The 2,500-nt window shown below is 36.6% G+C and overlaps 1 pseudogene; it reads right to left on the reverse strand.

Annotated features, from left to right (window-relative positions):
- The window catches only part of LOC127906912 (endophilin-A1-like), a 32,522-nt pseudogene that overhangs the window by 14,453 nt on the left and 15,569 nt on the right, over window positions 1–2,500 (reverse strand).

Consider the following 2,500-nt stretch of genomic DNA (forward strand, 5'->3'; position numbering starts at 1 on the left):
CCTCTACCCTCAACCATCTATTACTGATGTCCTTCCTCAACCCTCAACCTCTCCCATCTATTACTGATGTCCTTCCTCTACCCTCAACCATCTATTACTGATGTCCTTCCTCTACCCTCAACCATCTATTACTGATGTCCTTCCTCTACCCCAACCATCTATTACTGACGTCCTTCCTCTACCCTCAACCATCTATTACTGATGTCCTTCCTCTACCCTCAACCATCTATTACTGATGTCCTTCCTCTACCCCCAACCATCTATTACTGATGTCCTTCCTCTACCCTCAACCATCTATTACTGATGTCCTTCCTCTACCCTCAACCATCTATTACTGATGTCCTTCCTCTACCCTCAACCATCTATTACTGATGTCCTTCCTCTACCCTCAACCATCTATTACTGATGTCCTTCCTCTACCCTCAACCATCTATTACTGATGTCCTTCCTCTACCCTCAACCATCTATTACTGATATCCTTCCTCTACCCTCAACCATCTATTACTGATGTCCTTCCTCTACCCTCAACCATCTATTACTGATGTCCTTCCTCTACCCTCAACCATCTATTACTGATGTCCTTCCTCTACCCTCAACCATCTATTACTGATGTCCTTCCTCTACCCTCAACCATCTATTACTGATGTCCTTCCTCAACCCTCAACCTCTCCCATCTATTACTGATGTCCTTCCTCTACCCCCAACCATCTATTACTGATGTCCTTCCTCTACCCCCAACCATCTATTACTGATGTCCTTCCTCTACCCTCAACCATCTATTACTGATGTCCTTCCTCTACCCTCAACCATCTATTACTGATGTCCTTCCTCTACCCTCAACCATCTATTACTGATGTCCTTCCTCTACCCCCAACCATCTATTACTGATGTCCTTCCTCTACCCTCAACCATCTATTACTGATGTCCTTCCTCTACCCTCAACCATCTATAACTGATGTCCTTCCAGTTTTAATTGTGGTTTTAAAAGAAAACATGAATCATCAGCATAAAATGACACCTTTGTTTTTAAGCCCTTATAGTTAATTTTTTATTTAATTCACATTTACAGTTATTCAAGATTTATTCAATATTTAAAATGTATTCAAAATGTTTTTAACAGATATTTAGCATTTATTTATAATAGTTATATAACATTCATATATTTAAAATGTATCTACATTATTTAATATTTATTTAACAACACCCACTTCTGTCGCTACCTGTATCTCTGTAGTGGATCAATAAAGTTCTGATATCTACCTGTATCTCTTTAATGTCTTTTTCCTGTAGGTTCTGTAGTGGATCAATAAAGTTCTGATATCTACCTGTATCTCTTTAATGTATTTTTCCTGTAGGTTCTGTAGTGGATCAATAAAGTTCTGATATCTACCTGTATCTCTTTAATGTCTTTTTCCTGTAGGTTCTGTAGTGGATCGATAAAGTTCTGATATCTACCTGTATCTCTTTAATGTCTTTTTTAATGTAGGTTCTGTAGTGGATCGATAAAGTTCTGATATCTACCTGTATCTCTTTAATGTCTTTTTCCTGTAGGTTCTGTAGTGGATCAATAAAGTTCTGATATCTACCTGTATCTCTTTAATGTCTTTTTCCTGTAGGTTCTGTAGTGGATCAATAAAGTTCTGATATCTACCTGTATCTCTTTAATGTCTTTTTTCCTGTAGGTTCTGTAGTGGATCAATAAAGTTCTGATATCAACCTGTATCTCTTTAATGTCTTTTTCTGTAGGTTCTGTAGTGGATCAATAAAGTTCTGATATCTACCTGTATCTCTTTAATGTCTTTTTCCTGTAGGTTCTGTAGTGGATCAATAAAGTTCTGATATCTACCTGTATCTCTTTAATGTATTTTTCCTATAGGTTCTGTAGTGGATCAATAAAGTTCTGATATCTACCTGTATCTCTTTAATGTCTTTTTCCTGTAGGTTCTGTAGTGGATCAATAAAGTTCTGATATCTACCTGTATCTCTTTAATGTCTTTTTCCTGTAGGTTCTGTAGTGGATCAATAAAGTTCTGATATCTACCTGTATCTCTTTAATGTCTTTTTTCCTGTAGGTTCTGTAGTGGATCAATAAAGTTCTGATATCTACCTGTATCTCTTTAATGTCTTTTTCCTGTAGGTTCTGTAGTGGATCAATAAAGTTCTGATATCTACCTGTATCTCTTTAATGTCTTTTTCCTGTAGGTTCTGTAGTGGATCAATAAAGTTCTGATATCTACCTGTATCTCTTTAATGTCTTTTTCCTGTAGGTTCTGTAGTGGATCAATAAAGTTCTGATATCTACCTGTATCTCTTTAATGTCTTTTTCCTGTAGGTTCTGTAGTGGATCAATAAAGTTCTGATATCTACCTGTATCTCTTTAATGTCTTTTTCCTGTAGGTTCTGTAGTGGATCAATAAAGTTCTGATATCTACCTGTATCTCTTTAATGTCTTTTTTCCTGTAGGTTCTGTAGTGGATCAATAAAGTTCTGATATCTACCT

The sequence above is a fragment of the Oncorhynchus keta genome, chromosome 13 (assembly GCF_023373465.1).
Source record: "Oncorhynchus keta strain PuntledgeMale-10-30-2019 chromosome 13, Oket_V2, whole genome shotgun sequence".
Lineage (NCBI taxonomy): Eukaryota > Metazoa > Chordata > Actinopteri > Salmoniformes > Salmonidae > Oncorhynchus > Oncorhynchus keta.